This window comes from Arvicola amphibius, chromosome 4 (genome assembly GCF_903992535.2).
Source record: "Arvicola amphibius chromosome 4, mArvAmp1.2, whole genome shotgun sequence".
Lineage (NCBI taxonomy): Eukaryota > Metazoa > Chordata > Mammalia > Rodentia > Cricetidae > Arvicola > Arvicola amphibius.
Genome location: NC_052050.1, coordinates 14,965,970 through 14,984,100, shown reverse-complemented (window position 1 = coordinate 14,984,100; position 18,131 = coordinate 14,965,970). Strand labels below are relative to the sequence as shown.

The 18,131-nt window shown below is 48.4% G+C and overlaps 1 protein-coding gene across 3 annotated transcripts in view; it reads right to left on the bottom strand.

Annotated features, from left to right (window-relative positions):
* Tex2 (testis expressed 2) overlaps positions 1-17,931 on the bottom strand; it is a 110,587-nt gene extending 92,656 nt beyond the window's left edge. For 2 of the 3 annotated variants that reach the window (XM_038325558.1, XM_038325560.1), the window contains exon 1: positions 17,801-17,931. The gene's annotated coding sequence lies outside the window, so the exon portion shown is untranslated. Of the gene's footprint in view, positions 1-17,644; positions 17,664-17,800 lie in introns of those variants that run through there. The other variant, XM_038325559.1, reaches the window with a different exon arrangement.
* Between the last annotated feature and the right edge of the window lie 200 nt (positions 17,932-18,131).

Genomic DNA, 18,131 nt, shown 5'->3' with positions numbered 1-18,131 from the left:
AAGGAAAGCCAGCTGAAGGCTTACCGAACACAGCAGGAAGTTACCTGCACCTGGGCAATTAAGGGCCAAGCCCCGACTCCCTCTGTATTTAAAATCCACAGTGCTGACTCTTCATTAATTTTAGATGAGTCTCACGGCAGGTTTTCTGTAATTACCAACAGCTTGCATTACCAGCCCATGAGCTGGCTCTATCAGTGAAGAGACTCAGTGTCTTAAATGGTGCCTCCCAGATATTATGCCCACCCTTGTGTGTGCCACCAACAGGCTAAGGACTCCTCAGACGCAGTTTAAAAAAAGAGGGAGGTTCCCAGGTGTCCAGGAAGACGCCCCCAGCTAGGTCCTTGGGCAGCTGAGGAGAGGGTGCCAGAAATGTCCAGATCCTACTGCCATACTCATGAATATCTTGCATATCACCACAGAACCTTCACCTGGCATTGGATGGAGAAAATGACAGAGCCCCACATAGGAGCACCGGACTGAGCTCCCAAGGTCCTGATGAGGAGCAAAAGGAGGGAGATCATGAGCAAGGAAGTCAGGACTGTGAGGACTGCGTTTACCCATTGAGACGGTGGGACAGATCTAATGGGAGACCACCAAGTCCAGTTGGAATGAGACTGATGGAACAGGGGACCAAACCGGACTCTCTGAATGTGGCTGACGGTGGAGGAGGACTGAGAAACCAAGGACAACGGCAATGAACATGAACTCTACAGCATGGACGGGCTCACTGTGAGCCTTGTCAGTTTGGTTGCTCACCTTCCTGGACTTAGGGGGAGCTGGGAGGACCTTGGACTTAACATAGTGAAGGGAACCCTGATGGCTCTTTGTCTTAGAGAGGGGAGGAGAGGGGGTATGGGTGGAAGGGAGGGGAGGGAAGGGGGAGGAGGAGGGGAGAAGATGGAAATTTTTAATAAAAAAAAAATGAGAAAAAAGAGTATGTATAAATATCCAAGCTATTAAAAAAAAAAGAAGGAGGGGAGCACTTTCTCCTTTAAGAGCCAGGTTTCTGACTCCCAGACCTCTGGGGAGAAAACGTAAACTACAAAAGCAGCCAATCTGACTTAAATTTCTGATGCTGGAGATGTAACTCAGTGGTAGAGCTCTTGCCTCGCTTGCCCAGCACAAGCCCTGCCCTGGATTTACTCCTCAGCATTGCAATGGTTAAGGGGATGAAGAAGGTTTTAGCTCTGGTGACAGTTCTGCTGCAATGATGTCACCTACTTTCGGCTTTAGCACATCTATCATGATATATCTAGAAGAATGTCTTTTTGTAAGCAACAATTTCTGTCTGGGAAAGGGGAGAATAAGATCCAAGCATACACTCATGAGTTCTAGGCCAGCTGGAGGCTGCCACAGCAGAGGATGGACTCAGCCGCAGGAACGGGCAGCTGAAGTCCCAAGACTTTGAGGGAGGAGCAGCCGCCACTGGCCAGAGCCACACTACTGGGAGCATCGGGCTTCCTGGTGCTCTCTGACCCAGGAGTCATGTCTGACTCATGTAAGAATTAGTACACCCAACAGAAAAGCCAAGAGCTGAGTGACTTAGAAGGAAGAAAAAAGATAAACAGTGAGACAGGAAGAGGAGAAGGAATAAGAGAACCCAAGAAAGATGAAGAGAAGCCACACAAGAAGTCAGAGGGACAATCTTCTCTAAAGAAACAAAAGAAACCAGGAAAGAGAAAATACCCTGGGGTTCTGAGGACCTGGCCAGGAGCCAAGTTCACATGACACTTTATCCACAAGGCTCTAAGGAAGAGAAAGTTTGGTATGTAAGGACAGCCCGGGATGCAGCTCCAGTGACAGATGCACCTAGCCTTCCCCTGCTGGGAACTGGTCACTCCATTCTCACTTCAGAGCTGAGAACATGAGATCTCACAGCTGCTGCTGCTCAGTGGGAGCTGCATGAAGACTTGATAAACATTAAAGACACCCCCCACTCACACACAATCATCTACTCTAGAAAGACACACTTCCCTTCTCCTTTTCTGAGGATTAAAATATCTGATGTGCCTGGCATAGTTGTGTACACCTTTAATCTCAACACTCTGGAGGCAGAAGCAGGTGAATCTCTGCTAGTTCAAGGTCAGACTGGTCTACAGAGTGAATTCTAGGATAGTCAGAGCTACATAGCTACCATCCCACCCCTACTCCGACATGAAAGAAAGAAAGAAAGAAAGAAAGAAAGAAAGAAGGAAAGAAGGAAGGAAAGAACGAACGAACGAACGAACGAACGAAAGAAAGAAAGAAAGAAAGAAAGAAAGAAAGAAAGAAAGAAAAGAAAGGAAGACAAAAAAGACACATGTTTTTTGTTGCTGTTGTTTGTTTGAGACAGGGTCTCACTGTGTAGTCCTGGTTGGCCTGGAACTCAATATGTAGAAGCCAACCATTATGGCTGACCTTGAAAAGTGCTTATGCCTCCCAAGTCATTAAATGTTTTGGTTAAAATAGGTAAGTAAAGTTTTGATGGCATTCCTTTAGGTAATGGATATGTGGTCCTAGGAGTTTGGCCAAGACACAAGGACACTGTGTGAACCCCCCCTTCCCCCCAGGAAGAGAACATCTTTTCCGGCCTCTGACTGTTTCACCAGTGTTTCTACTCCTGAAACCAATCCCAGAAGGGAAAACAGCTGGTTATTTACTAGACATAAAAGTAACAAAAATAGGCTGGGCGGTGGTGGCGCACGCCTTTAATCCCAGCACTCGGGAGGCAGAGGCAGATGGATCTCTGTGAGTTCGAGGCCAGCCTGGGCTACAAGACCTAGTTCCAGGACAGGCTCCAAAGCCACAGAGAAACTCTGTCTCGAAAAACCAAAAAAAAAAAAAAAAAAAAAAATAACAAAAATATTGAAAAACAAACTGAAAATCTGAAACATACATAAGTATTTTCTTAAGTTTAAAAAGAAGGGGAAGGAGAAAATGGAGAAAAGAACTGATATAATAATTTATAAGTTATTAGTTTGGGAGAAAAAATCTAATTAACCATTTTGTAATTAAGAACTTATCATGCTTAATGCTATCCTAGGTATTCAAACACTTGTTCTAAGATCCTTCAAAGGCACCTGTACCTCAGCACTTGGAAGGTAGAGACAGATCTGGAGTTCAAGGTCATCCTCAGTTAGGAGTTCAAGATCTTTCCAGGGTACCTGACTGCAGAATTCCCAGAAGACTAGAGCTGCTGGGGTGGTGGTCTAGTGGTCAAGGCGCTGCATTGAGGCGGCTGGAGGTTGAATCCTACGAGGATCTGGGCCTGCACAGTCATCCCCTCAGCATTATCTCACGTGAGGTGTCATCTGTCAGTCCTTGTAGGACTGCTGGATTACCGGCCCACCTAACCCAAGGCAGAAATAATCTGTGATCGCCCTTTAACAAGCCTCAAAGAACTGGCTAGAAAACATCCCAAGAGTTAGATATTAAATGACATTTTTCTTTTTTTTTTTTTTGGATACAGGGTCTCACTGTATAGTCTTGACTGGTCTCAAACACACAGTAATCCTTCTGCCTCAATCTCTCTAGTGCTAAGATTACAGTTGGAAACCATCATGTCTAAAGATAGTTACCAGTTCTTTGCACGTCTATCAGGGCGATTCTATCCTCAGCACAGCGTTCATTTTGGAAGAAGCTGACGCTGCCCTGAGAGATGAGAGTAAAACCTAAAGGCCTGAACTCAGGTACCTGGCCCTCGGTACACTGCAGACAACATTAAGACTGGGAAATGGATTGTGGGGGCGCACCTTTAATCCCAGCACTCAGGAGGCAGAGGCAAGCAGATCTCTGTGAGTTCGAATCCAGCCTGGTCTACAGAGCAAGTTCCAGGCCAGCCATGACTGTTATACACAGAGAAACCCTATCTCAAAAAAATAAATAAATAAAACCCTAGGAAATGGAACCTTCTGGTTCCTACTTTAAATATCAACTTAAGCATTTGTATAAATGAGCTCCTAAAACAGAAATACAAGGCTAAAAATACACCAGCTCTCCTCAGCTTGCCACAAAACACCCATCACAGCCAGCACTAACCGATCTATAGCATGTCTGCTATAGCAGGGGGGGGGGGGGGGCTCAGGGTAAGCAGGCGGACGTCCCAGAAGAGGAAGCCGGAGCCAGTGTCAACTGCCGATACCACAGGCTTCCAGGCCACAGCAGTTAGGTTAACAAATAGTCAAAGCTGCAGATTCTCCAGTATTCCTTCAAAGCTGTGGATCAAAACAGGAAAAGTTCAGAAACGTCCATTCCATTTTACTTGGTTTTTTTTTTTTTTCTTTTTTGGTTTTTCGAGACAGAGTTTCTCTGTGGCTTTGGAGCCTGTCCTGGAACTAGCTCTTGTAGACCAGGCTGGCCTCGAACTCACAGAGATCCGTCTGCCTCTGCCTCCCGAGTGCTGGGATTAAAGGTGTGCGCCACCACCGCCCGGCTCCATTTTATTTGTTAAATTCACACTAGCATCCTAAACTCAGGCAATCCTTTGGAGCGACCTCTTGACCACTGCTCCAGGAAATGCTCAGCCCTGAGCTTACTGTGCTGGCCGCCAACACACCTCAGCCGCCTGATGCAGAAGCTATGTGATGGGTCTTTTTCTTTTTCTAAGATCTTTGGGACCACAAATCAGATCTCTCGAAATAAAATTCACTCCAGGCTATTAAGCTTCCTAGGAACACACTCTCAGTCACAGTCAAACCTTAAGACAAAGCCAAGTCGAACAAATGAGTTTGGTCTCGGGCTCAGAGCATGATCAATAGTCATTTCTGCTGGGAGTTTTAGCCTTAAAAAAATTAATGTTCCTGCTTTACTATTAACCTCCCTGCCAGGATCGAACAGCACTCACCCTATTCCTGCAGGCTTTGGTCTACCCTGTGAAATTAAAACAAAAGCAGCTCCCTTCCCCTGGGCTTCCTACTACCCTGACTTATTTTCCACTTCAAGCTCACGTCTGAACTTCACTGGGGCAGCAGCTTGCACTCCCTGAGGACAGCTCCTCCAGGCTCCAAAGGGCAGGTGCTGGAGTTTCTGAACTCTAAAGAGGGTGTGAGGTAGACGGAAGCTCAGAGGTACACCAAATTAGTCAGTGACTGGGTGGGTTCCTACTAATGTTTCTCCTGTCTGCCTGACCCATAATGCTCTCCAGTTGACCTGGAAGTAGATGCAAGGCACAGGCATGTTCAGCATGTGCTAGGTCAGGTTCACTCTTTGTGCACGCCCCCACCCCTAGTGAGTCAGTGAGTCGCTCTTGTGAAATGACATCCATAAAGTCATTTTTCTGGGGGGGGGGGTTTCGAGACAGGGTTTCTCTGTGTAACAGCCTTGCTGTCCTGGAACTCGCTCTGTAGGCCAGGGTAGCTGTGAACTCAGAGATCCACCTGTCTCTGCCTCCCCTGTGCTGGGATTAACGGTGTGCGTGAGGACACTAAGGTGGCTCCTGGGTCCAGGTGGGCAGCATTCCCACCATTTTAACTCTAAGAAACAGTAACTCACACTTGAAGGAAATATTCAGCTGATGACTTTAGAGGAAGGAAGAGCCAGCCTGTGGTAAACGTTTGCTCCTTCCTGCTGAGAGCTCAGCTGCAGTCACAGCTGACCCTCTGCACAGCTTTTACCCCAGCGACAATGACAAGCGGCCTTTTCCTATTTAGTACCATTAAGTGCAATACAAACACACGCAGGAGGACACTTCTGGCTTTTAATTACTTGGTACCATCAAGCACATGCATCTCTCCTCTCCTCTCTCCTTACTGCTCCTCCTCCTTCTTCTCACCCTTCTTCCCCCTCCTCTTTCTCCTCTCCTCCCCCTACTCTCCTCCTCTCTTCTCTCTATACCCCTCTCTCCTTCTCATCTCCTCCTCCGCCCCTCTTCCCCCCACCTGCTCTCCACAAGGCGTTCCTACATGGTCTACGTTACACAAATGTCTACAAGCTTGACCAAGCCTGCCAGAGGGTCCGTTTTAAAACCTGCCTATTGCTGCCTAGGTCTAGCGGACAGTGTCTCACTAGCACATCACTTGCTCTCCTATTGAGCTTTCCATCATAATTAAAATGTTTCTACAGGTTTCCATGATCAGGTCCCGTAAATCCCAGAAGGGTTTCCCTTGGGGGCCATAGGACCCTCCTTCTTGGTTCTGCCTCCAATGCTAACTACCCACCCCCATTACCTATGCTGCAAGTCTCTAGAGCAAGGCAGCCCGAGCTGCTCAATCTCACACGTAAGCTGTAGGCGCTCAAACTCTTCTCTCAGTGCCAGTTGCCCTTAAAAGCTCCTTCCTGGTCACCATCGTCACGCCAAGCCCCTTGTTATCTGTGTCTACACTTTTCCTCTATGATCTCTTCTGTGTCACTGAAATACATACTTTGAGGGTTTTTTGTTTTTTCTTGTTTCTATTTTCTTCCTTTTTTGTTTTTTGAGACAGTGTTCTCTGTGTAACAGCCCTGGCTGTCCTGCAACTATTTTGTAGACCAGAAAGGGCTCACCTGCCTCTGCCTCCCAAGTGCTAGGATTAAAGGCCCTTAAAGTCTTCTTAACAAGACTTGCAAGTCTCCCATTAAACGCAGGTCCTGATCTTCACAAGATCCCTCCTCTCCTCTCGGGCTAGGTACTGTACTGCTCAGCATCCACAAGAGCCCTGGGTCAATCCCACTGCCCTAGTCTTATTTCTGTTGCTATGACAAAATACCCTGCCCAAAAGCAGCATAGCTGAAGGGTTTCCTTGGCCTGCAATTCTACATCATGGGCTGTCAATTAAGGTCAAGGCAAAAACTTGAGGTCAGGCCTGCCTCCTATTCCACACACCAGTTCCTCCAGCTAACCCACGTCACAATCAAAGAAGCACAGCAGAAACCATGGAGGATGCTGCTTGCTGGCTAGCAGACGTACACTCAGCTGTGTTTCCTAGACAGCCGAGATCACCTACCTGGGTAACGCAACTACCCACAGTGAGCTGGGCTCTCCTATCAATTAGCAATCAAGATAACACTCCACAGGCATGCCTACGCCTAGACAATTCAACTGAGACTCTCTTCAAAAACATTTCTACCTTGCCGGGCCGTGGTGGCACACGCCTTTAATCCCAGCACTCGGGAGGCAGAGGCAGGCGGAGCTCTGTGAATTCGAGACCAGCCTGGTCTACAAGAGCTAGTTCCAAAGCCACAGAGAAACCCTGTCTAGAAAAACAAAAAAAAAAAAAAAATTTCTACCTTATCTCAAGTTGAAAAGGTTAACTAAAACATTCAGTTGCCCTCCCAGCCCCAAGGGGGAGACCTCTTCTCTGGTATCTGAAGCCTGGGCCAGTCTCTTTCTTCCTTACAGATAGTATATATCATACCAATTTTCTCTTGTAAATCATAAGGCTGTGGATGAAATTTACCCACCATCTTGACCCCAAAACCTACTCAAAACTTCAAAGTCCGGGGAAGTATCCAAGTGTCTCCTGTTTCCCTGGGGCATAGACACAGAGCTGCGGGTGTGAAAGCAAACGCAGAGCTGCGGGGGCTGGCAGTCGGCACTCCCCAGCTCATCTGAAGTGGGTCTGAGGAAGGCAAGTGGGCCTCGGTGCACTGCCAGTCTGCATACAGCTGCAGTCTCAACAGGGAGGCTCCCAAGAGCAGAAAGCCTCTCACCTCCAGGAAGCAACCACAGTTCCTTCCCACAACTTCCTGGAGCCCTCTTTAGTGCCCACCTGGCACAATGATTTAGCAGTACCAGTGGCTACCAGCATATACGTGCCAAAAAGATTATCCCCGCCCCCACTGGCAAAGCACTGGCTCCAGTGAGTGAGAGGGAAGAGAGATAACACGTGCAGCCAATCCTCTGTGAAGGACCACAGGCCACACACTCAAGTCACCAACCTAGAAGTCAACTGCAGTCCCTGCTGATGACACACACAGCACAATGCAAGAGAAAGATGCTGCTGAGGCTCAGTGCAGGGACCCTGTTCAGACCAGGGCCCACCCATAACCCAGTCCTTGTAACGGGGCAGGCCAATGTCTCTCAAATCTGGAACAAAGGAATAAAAAGTGTGTCCTCAGAACCAGCTGCTTCCTCCAAACCTACCCGGTAGCTGCCAAGATGGACTGCTGCAGACTCTCCGCTGTCTCTTTCCTCCTGTTCAGTTATTCTGCCTTAAAAATTACTCAACCTCTTCAATAAGCCCAAACTTTTATCTTTATTTCTTTTTAAAATTATTTTATTTATTTATGTATTTATGTATTTATGTATTTATTTATTTATTTATTTATTTATTTATTTATTTATCTTTGGCTTTTCAAGACAAGATTTCTCTGTAGCTTTGGAGCCTGTCCTTGAACTAATTCTTGTAGACCAGGCTGACCTCGAATTCACAGAGATCCACCTGCTTCTACCTCCCAAGTGCTGGGATTGAAGGTGTAGCCACCACCGCCTGGCTTAAACCCGAACTTTGAAGAACATTCCTCATGCTCAGTTTTCCCATCCTTCTTGGTATACCTGGACTCAGTCATTCGCTCACTCAGCAAGTGCTTCAGAAGCCCGGCAATGACAGATACTGGGCTAGGTCCTCAGCACATAAGAAAGTACATCAGCAAGTGTTGTGGAATATTATTTTAACTGTGTAAACACGTTACATTTGTTTATGCTGCAGAGTATTACGTTAACTGTGTAAAAGTGTCTGGCATTTGATTTGCTGCATTTGTTTAATTATGAACAGAGTGTTGCATTTGTTCTTTGCCTGCCTAAGGCACCTGACTGGTCTAGTAAAGCGCTGAATGGCCAATCTAGGCAGGAGAGGGATAGGCAAGGCTGGCAGGTAGAGAGTGCAAGTAGGAGGAGAAATCTAGAAGAGGAGAAGAGAGTCAGAGGGAGACGCTTGGGGCCAGCCAGGCAGTCACCAGTCAGCAGACAGAGTAGGACTTAACAGAAAGAAAAGCTAAAAAGCTCTGAGACAAAACAAAGATGAAGAGAAACAGGCTAACAAGAGCTAGCAAGAAACAAGCATGAGAGAAGGCTGAGCATTCATAACTAATAAGAAGTCTCCATGCCATTTAGGAACTGGTTGGTGACCCCACCCTCACCAAAAAAAAAAAAAAAAAAAAAAAAAAAGCCTGGTACACACAAGGTCTCTGCCCTCCTGAGAAGAAGGGAAAGCAGCTGTTTATTAGAGAATATGGACTAACAACCTGCGACGATCACTATAAAAAGGGTAAGAGAAAAGGCAAGTGAGAGGTGTGTTACACCCTGAAGACAATTCAGTTCCCAAATGCCTAGCTCCCTTCTAGCCAGGGCTGGAAAAGTGGCCAGCACACCTAAGTAATAGACCAGGAGAAAGAGGCCTGGGCTGAAGGCAGCAAGAAGATTAAATCACATGCTCAGGATGTAATCTTAGCTTGTCTTTCACATTTACACAGAGACATCACTTGGTTGTGCCAGGATTTTTTAAAATTTATTACATTTTTATCTATTTATTGTGTGGAGGTCAGAGGACAACTGATGAGAACTGGCTCTTTCCTTCCACCACGTCAGGCTTAGGGATCGAACTCAGGTCACAGACTTGACCTGCTTAGCCATCCCAGCAGCCCATGTGGGTTTTTAAAAAGACTACTCTGCTGTGTGCAGTGAACAGACTGGAAAAGAGGATTAGGAACCGTGGCAGTCAGTGCAGAATCGTTGCAGTCTTTCAAGCAGAAGGAGCCATCTGACAGTGACAGCAGTGAAGACAGAGAAGAGGATCGCCAAGAGCTGCAAACGTTAACAGCACACAGCAAGGGAGTGGCCAAGAGCAGAGAGCAAAGAGCCCAGCCATGAGGAGAAACGCCAATGGCCCTCAGCAGAATGCCGGCTGCGCAGGCCCCGCAGCTCACCAGTTCACCTCCTTGGCACCTGTTTTTCAGAACGTCTACATAAATTTGAGGCCAGTCTCTGAGTAACTGAGACTGCCGTCCATGTTAAATGTTTATCAACCAACCATCTTACTGTGCCCTGAGGATAAAGAAGTGCCCAGACACCCTGTGCCCTCTGTGGCTGTCATTTTCCAGCCCTGGGTGTCGCCTTGGAATAGCCTCTAAATCTCACAACAGTGTACAGAACTCCCATGGTGGGTTGGGGTTACCCTGCTTTCTGAAGCCTTCAGATAGCCTTTCCTGGTCTCTCTACCTCTCAGTGCACAGTGAACAAGCAGCTCAACCTCTCTGGTCTCTCTACCTCTCAGGACATAGAGAACCAGCAGCTCAGGGATTCAGGGCTCATTTCCTAAGACCTAGGTTCAGGAGACACCACAATATCAAATCCAACTTTTCTGAGTCTCTGAGACCAGCACTAAAGACCCTAAGCCCCACTCCGTGGTTCTCCCTTCCACCACATACATAGTCACTGCACTGAGCTGGGGAATAACATGTAATGCACATGCTTACATTTGCTGTTCTCATCAGTTATGCTGGGGGCTAGGGAGACAGTTCAGCCATTAAAGGCTAGACTCCCTAACAAAAATAGTCGTGCGGGGCTCTAGCTTAACACCATGGCTGGCGTTCCTGGTTTCAACGTTTCTGTGGAGTTGAGGACTAAACTCTTCTCCTTACACGTAGGAAACACAGTCCCAGCCAAGACTGGGGCTTGTACTGTCTAATATAACCACATACAACTATTTAAACTAAAAGTACTTAAAATTTACTAAATCAAAGCTTCAGTTTCTCCGTGGCCAATTACCACCTTCCAAATGGTCATTACATATGATAAGTGGCACCATTAGAGATCCCAGTCCTAGTATATGTCTAACTTAAGAACCAAAGCAGTGGGCCCATGATCCTATGGTACATCTGTCCTTATGAATGCCAAAATATGACACCAAATCTTACTAGAGATGGGGCCCAGACAGATACCACATATAGCAACAACTGATCACCTAATAATAAAGCCACTGGTTTCTGATGCCTCTTAAGGGGAAAAAAAAAAAAGACAGCAAAACAAACTACTTCCCACATCCAAATACTAAAGCAGACACTAAGCCAGAAGACTCGGAGGCAGGGTTCAACGTCCAAGATCCACATGATGGGAAGGGAAAACCAACTCCCAAAAGTTGTCTTCTGACCTCCACACATCAGCTCTGGCACACACACACACATACAAGGCATGCTGCACACACACACACACATTAATAAATGTAATTTTTTTAAATCAAAGACACTAGCACACTAGCACCACCATCCAGTTCAGCTGGCTCCTTACGAAGCACTGGGCTGATTGATGCAGGGCCTCCTGCAGGCAGGGCAGGATCCCCAGAAGCAGGCGCACTGCAGAAATCCACCCAAGCTGCCTGAGCAAACCTCAGAAGACCTGCGCAGCAGCCGTCCTACACCTTTTACCTGTACCTTGTCTGGGTCAAGTTTCCTACTGCTGAGTCAGCAAATTCACTGCTCTTAGTGCTCCTGCCAGAAATGGCCCTCAGGGTTCACTCAATCCTCCCAAACCCAGGAGGCTCAAAAGGCTAAGCAACTTCCCAAGGCCTCTCAAGAGCTGCCTGACTCCTGAGGGCCCTCTGCTCTGTCCCAAGCTAGGCACACTCAGGCTACACTGGCCGCCATGTGTCTGCCCCTGGTCCGCACAGTCACATTGCCCACCCACCACTCCCTCTCCTGCAGTACCCCTCTCTTTCCCAGCACCCCGCTCGTCCCCTTCGGAGAGATCTTATGCTTCCTACTGTTTTGTGTGTCTGATATGCCCAGGGCATCTGTCTGCTATCTATTGTCTAGACCACAGAAGGTGCCACGGGCAGGTGGGGCCCACATCTGTTTTGCTCCTCATCAGATTCCCAAGGCCAAGCACAGAGCTTGGGAAAAGGAAAAACTCAAACGCTTGGTGACTGACAACCACTGCTCAGTCGGTCTTTTCAGTAGGACATTTTTAAAATTCTCTACTTTAAACCCAAATAATAAATATTAACATTTTTAGGAATACTGCTTAAAAGACAGCATTGGGAGTTAAGAAAGGAACAAGAACTGGGCAAAAGTAGGAAGGTGATGGGACACACCTTTAATCCCAGGACTCAGGAGGCAGAGGAAGGTGAGTTCAAGGCCATCCTGGTCTGCAGAACAAGTTGCAGAACAGAAAGGGCCACACAGAAAGGGTCTGTCTGGGGGGGGGGGGGGGGAGGAAGAACTGGCTAAGAAAGTAAACCAGCTTATGCAAGCTTTGAATAGCAAAGGAGAAACAACACTCTTTTAAAATGGATATTGTGATTCTAACGGACCACTTGCAGATACCAACAGAGGTGTTTGGCCCTGTTAATAAGCTTAGGACTGAAGCCAGCCCCTCACCTTATGCCATCCTCAACTGTGCGGGTAAGCTAGGGAGGTGCCTGGTGTCTCAGTGTAATAATTTCATAGGGAAAAGCTCTCAGAACCAACATTCAGGCATATCCAGCAGACAGAGGTTACTTCGTTGCTTCAAAGCCCACCTGGGTCTCCCATCCTGTGAGATTCCACAGGAGAGGCCGTGCTCTTCTCTGTGACCACCGGCTTTGCTGACCAAAGAAAACCCTTCAAGGACTTAACTCTCCTCTAACCCCGCAGGAGTGAGTTATCATTAGGCTTAGCCAAGTTGCCCAAGTCACTCAGATTTGAACAGATATAGGCCAGAAAGCTCTGACCTCAAAGGGAAGGCGCTCCCAGGGGTGCATGGCTTGAAAGGGTTTCAGAACAGGGTGAGCCATACATGACCAAAGCCACAGAACTCACGCTAGAAGCAGCACGAGCCTGAGCTCTGACCTCTGCTATAAGCTTTGACCTTGTCCTGTGATCTTGGCATCATTATTTAACCTCTTTGAACCTCGGTTTTCTCATTGCCAGGCTTGGTGACCCACATCTTTAATCCCAGTATTCAGGAAGCAAAGGCAGGAAGAGCTCTCTGAGTTCAAAGACAGCCTGATCTATGTAACTAAATCCAGGACAGCCAGGACTACATTGAGAGGCCCTGTCTCACAACCCCTCCCAAACAACAAAAAACAAAAATAAACAAACAAACCCAGAATGTTCTGAAGTTTGAACCAGGTACAAGTTTAGACCTTGGCCACTGCAATTCTCCATAAATAATAACCGGTCCCATTATTATTGATTGTTCATTGCTTCCTACTTTTCTTTCTGAGACCGGGCTCACTATGTAGCCTTGGCTATACTGGAACTGGCTATGTAGACCAGGCTGGCCTCAAACTCATCTGCCTGCTTCTGCCTCCCAACTCCTGTTTTCTACTTTTCAAAACACTGTCATGAATATCCAAGTGAGACTCTGAAAGTCTTGACTGAGACTCTCAAATGACAGGACAGGCCTGTCATCTCAGCTACTCTAGAAACAAAAGCAAAATCAAGGCCAGCCTGGGCTATGACGTAAACCCTTATCTCCAAAACAAAAAGTTCTGAATGAAGTAATTCCTATCAACCACTGAATACCTCAGCTTCTTTGGTTCATAAGCTCCTGTACTCTGAGACTGTGTTGGGGCTAGAGTCAAGGGGACAAGTAATTAAGAAAGGAAGTCCTCAATTTGTGAGAGACTTTGCCACTTAGTGAGTTGGTAAAGATGTCCCTAGGAATACAGGAATAACAGGTGATATTGCCAGGCCTCTAGGTGCCAAGTGCAGGGTTCTGTTCAGGTCACCTAGTGCCACTCAAGAGCTTCTAGCACCCTCAGGAGCAGTCTCATTTCACAGCACACCATCAGCACCATAAGGAACAGCACACAATCTCAAATAGAACCTTGAGTCCTCGGGAAGAATACATCAATATGGGGTTCCAGTCTTTTTACATCGATCTTTATTTTTAACTGGGGGATTTAAAGTGACAAAGAACTTAATGAATAGACAGGACAAAGGGAGCTGACTGACCATGGCTCATTAGTTCCTGAAATTAATGTTTCTCATGGGGACAACAGTTAGCTAAAGGACAACACACCAGACAAACTGGAAGTCATTCCGCCAGCCCATGAGCCCAGTTCATTAATTATCTACTACCAGGGCTCCGACTGGATGCTCCAAAGCTTTACCCCAGAGCCACCTACCTTAACTGTCCACCCTGCCATTTGAGAGCATCAACTATTATGAGGGCTCACTATGTATGCCACGCACAAGTGACCTCATTTAACCCTCCTCATAAGTTCCTGTAAATACTATACCATCATCCATTGACTGCAAGACACGCCAGTACTTCATACAGCAAAACACATTTCATGTGCCACTGTAAGACTCCACAAGTCTTTAGACAGATGTTATTAGGAATGAGAAGACAATACAGATTGCACTGTCTTGGTATTGCTACACGGTGAATACTGTTGTCTATGCGGAAGAGACTGGGTACACAAAGACAGCAATTCCCAAGGTCGCAGAACTGGCAGGGCGATGCACTGAGATGGGTTCCCACAAAGCCTAACCACCTTTCCCCAGAGTCCTTAGGGTCCCCCCAAAACTGCACCCAGCAGAGAGGCAGGACCCAGCTGCTGGCTGTTCACTACCACAGCACAGAGCTCATTAGTTGGAGCCGAGCCTGGCCTATCACAAGGACGCCGCTCCAGATCAGGTCCCAGAAACTCCAACTTGGCTCCCAGGAAAAGAGCTGTGGTACAATGGGAAAGCACATCTGGGGATCAGACAGTCCCATGTAGAAGGTCCTGCTCTGTGTCCAGTTGAGCTTGTCTTCATGGCTAAGTCATGGAACAATCCTAAGCCCCTTTCCTCCTCCATAAAAACAGGTGATCATCTCGCCCCCAGAGGCTGCTGCAGGCCAAGACTGGGCTGCCCTAGGTGGCAGAGCTAGGACTGGGAAAACCATCTTTTCAGTGACAGTCAGCTTCTGCTTTGGGATTGAATCAAAGACCCCAACATCCCCCGGGACCTCAACAACTCCTAAGTGGGATCCTTAGAAGATATTAAGGGTAAAACAGGAGAATTTTTAAATTTATTTATTTGTTTATGTACATTATTGTTTTGTCATGGTTTTCAGGTCCCCTGGAACTGGACAGTTGTGAGCTGCCATGTAGGTGCTGGGAATTGAATCTGGGTCCTCTGGAAGAGCACTCAGTGCTCTTAATCACTGAGCCATCTAGCTCTCCAGTCCAAGAAAAAATTTCTTGAGGAGGAAGAAAACAAGAAAGGAAAAAAAACTAGAGACACTTAGAAGATAAGGAGTATTCTTTAATGATCTTCCAAACTTATGAATAAATGAACTGACAGGAGAAAGGGAAAGAGACTCTTGACATCAAAAGACACTAGTCAACAAACACAAGGGTGAGTATAATTTTATACTGCACCTGACACAGAAACTGGTCTTTGGCCGGGTGGTGGTGGCACAAGCATTTAATCCCAGCACTTGGGAGGCAGAGGCAGGCAGATCTCTGTGAGTTCCAGGCCAGCCTGGTCTACAAGAGCTAGTTCTGGGACAGGCCCCAAAGCTACAGAGAAACCCTATCTCGAAAAGCAAAAAACAAACAAACAATTATCAAGTAGACGTTTTGGACTCTAGGCAATGTCTCTGTTAATAACATTCTACAGTTATTCTATCTCAAAGTATAATCAAGCTGGGATGTGGCTTGGTTGGTAGCGGGCTTCATGCACGAAGCCCTGGCTTTGATTCCCAGCACCATATAAATAAACCTGGTGTGGTAGTGCAGGCTTGTGACGGCAGAGGGATCAGAAGTTCAATGTCATCCTCAGCTAGGTAACAAGTTTGAGGCTAGCCAGCCTAGGATACAGGAGATCGTCTCTCAAAACACACACATACAAACACAAACACGCACCTCACAGCCTAACCTTTGCTGCTTTTCCTGGAAGCATCCTAAGAACATAATCTCTAATAACATACAAGAGTATGTCTAGCATATTCTATATCTTTCAGCTCCCAAACCACTCTTTTGTTTTGTTTTGTTTTGTTTGTTTGTTTGTAGTCTTTCAAGACAGGGCTTCCCTAAGTAGCTCTGGTTTCCTGGAACTCACTCTGTAGACCAGGTTGGCCTCAAACTCACTGAAACCTGCCTGCCTCTGGCTACTGCCTACTCAGTGGGATTAAAGGGGTGTGTGTGCGTGTGTGCGTGTGTGTGTGCATATGCGTGCGCACGTGCCACCACAACCTGGCTCTAAACCATACTTTTTTGTTGGTTTGTTTTTCGAGACAGGGTTTTCTGTAGCTTTGGAGCCTGTCCTGGAAAACTAGCTCCTGTAGACCAGGCTGGCCTCGAACTCACAGAGATCCGCGCCGTTGCCACCACCTGGCCTCCAAACCATTCTTTAACTTGTCCTTCCCCCTCATCTGTCCTTGGACTGTCAGTGAACTTCATTACAGCCGATGCTCTGGTCTGAATAGCCTGGCTCATCCCCTCTCCTGAAGACCAATGTGAGGGAGAGCAGTACCTCAGAGCCCTCCACTACCCCTCTCCAAGTCTTCCTGTCCACTTCCGGAGCTCAGGGAGCAAAAACACCAGCAAAACTCTGCCTCCATCCTCTCTCTCAGTCTCAAGAGGGTTACCTGTTTTGAAGACTCTAAAAAGGTACTGAAATCCTTTAAAGGTTGGGGAAAGCTAACAAAAACGGCGGTTTCACCCGACCAGTTCAAGATAAGCTTTCCCTGCATGTCACCCCAATACGGAAACTCAGAAACTCAAACCCAGACCCTTCTAACTCCCTTCCCCAAGGGTTAAAGAGCACCTGTCCCTCCGTTCTTCCTTATAATTCGCCACATATAAGTCACTGTTTCTCTTCGAGTTTAGTCTGGCTCTTGAGACATCTGCTCTATAGCCTTTGGGGAGAATAATCAAAACATTAGAAAGACTATTCCTCTCATTTGAGCTGTGGGCAATGGGGTCAAGGCATTTAGACCGCACACGTGAACAAGGCACAACCTGCGTCCTCAAGGATCCCACCCTTTTCCTTCAACTCCAAAAGCACGTCCTCCCTACACAGTATCTATGAAACCTAATGACAAAGTGCTCCTTAGTTCTGGGGAGAAAAAAAAAAGCGAGGGTGTTTAACAGACTTTGCCCTTAAATTTGATGCCGTGTAACCATAACAACTGATGGTTTAGGTAACCATCAACCCACTGAGGGGCTAAGTTTTCCAAAAAATCGTTCTCAGTGGGGGAAAAACTCCCCTGCACTAACTCCCGCGCGGAGTCGGCGCTCCGGAGAGGCGTGTGGTGCAATGGAGCCGGCGGTTCCCGTCCCCGCTAGGGTCCCCGTCCCCGCTACGGTCCCCCGGTCTCCGCCACCATCATCCCCGCGCTCCCAGCGGGGCAGTTGGCGTTAGGCCTCAGCCCAATGTCACTTGTTAACCTTCCGATCTCCCCGGGTTTCAGTGCGCCGCCGCCTCCCTTCTAAAGCACACAAATCACCCATCGGTCCCCAGCGTCCACCAGGAGTTGCAGAAAAACAAGCGAGGCGCAGACACAGCCGCTGACATTCACGCAAAAGTAACCGCGCTTCTCCACTCCCAAGCTTCTTCCACGGTGGCCGAGGGGGCGGTGAGAAGCCGAGGCCCCACGCACAGAAGTGACAAGTGTTTTCCTTTAGCGAGCGTGTGGACGCTGCTTCCCTGGACCTACACCGAGCCGAGGGACGCCGGACTGGAACCCGCAGGCTGCACCTCCGGCCAAGGGGCCACCCCGCCTCGCCCCGCCCGGCCACTAAGCAAAGAAGGGATCTCCGAGGGCCACCCGTACCGGCGTCCCGAGCCCCGGCAGCGTGGAAAGGGGCTGAGCCGAGCCCCGCTGCGCCAACGGCTGCGGGTGCCCCGACTCCGGGCCACCTCAGCCCGAGGCCTGCTCCGCCCGCCCGACGCTCCCTGCGCCGCCCCATCTGGCCCCGGGCACGCTCACCCTGGATCCGCTGGCTGCCTCATCCTACTGCGCCGGCGCCCGTGCTCTGCGGCCACCTCGGCTCCGGCTCCCGCTCGGGCTCTGGCAGGGGCCGCCGAGCTGCCGCCCGCCCGCCCCCGGGCACCGGCCGCCCCGCCCCGCCGGCGGACCCGCCCCGCGGCCGCGGCCCCCACCGCCAACCACAGGGAGCAGGGGGCGGAGCCAGCCGCGCACCAGACACGACCAATCCAGCCCGTGCCTTGCGCCTGCGAGAGGCCACTGGGATCGGCCGGCGATTGGTCAGGGCTGTTAAAGGAGCTGCGGTGCGGCGAACTGGAAGAGAAGGGGCAGC